Source organism: Carlito syrichta, unplaced genomic scaffold, assembly GCF_000164805.1.
Source record: "Carlito syrichta isolate Samal-C Ts95f unplaced genomic scaffold, Tarsius_syrichta-2.0.1 Scaffold311915, whole genome shotgun sequence".
NCBI classification, from domain to species: domain Eukaryota; kingdom Metazoa; phylum Chordata; class Mammalia; order Primates; family Tarsiidae; genus Carlito; species Carlito syrichta.
In genome coordinates, this window is record NW_007256011.1 from 374212 (window position 1) to 374759 (window position 548).

The window sequence follows — 548 nt, forward strand, 5'->3', positions numbered from 1 at the left end:
CTTTCTTTCTTTTTTTTTTTTAAGAGATGGGGTCTTGCTCTGTTGCCCAGGCTGGAGTGGAGTGCAGTGGTGTGATCATGACTCCTTGGAGTCTCAAACTTCTGGGCTCAAGTGATCCTTCTGCCTCAGCCTATCAAACAGCTGGGACTACAGGCATGTACCACTATGCCCAGCCGACAAGGTTTTTGAAGATTCTACACAAGTTAATTCTAAAATCTATATGGAAAGAAAAGGGAATTTGAATTATTAAAACAATGTTGAAAAGAAAATTGATTTTAAGACTGCCTACAAAGCTACAGTAATCAAGACCACAGGTGTGTGAAAGGGTAGACGTATAGATCAAAGGAACAGAAGAGAGAGTACAGAAACAGACTCAAACAAATGTGGCCAATTACTTTTCAACAAAAGTGTCAAGGTAATTCAATGGAGAAAGAATAGTCTTTTCACTCAGTTGTGCCAGAACAATTGGACATCTACATGCCAATAAGAATCTTTTTTTTTTTTTTGAGTTGGAGTCTCACTCTGTCGCCCAGACTAGAGTGCAGTGG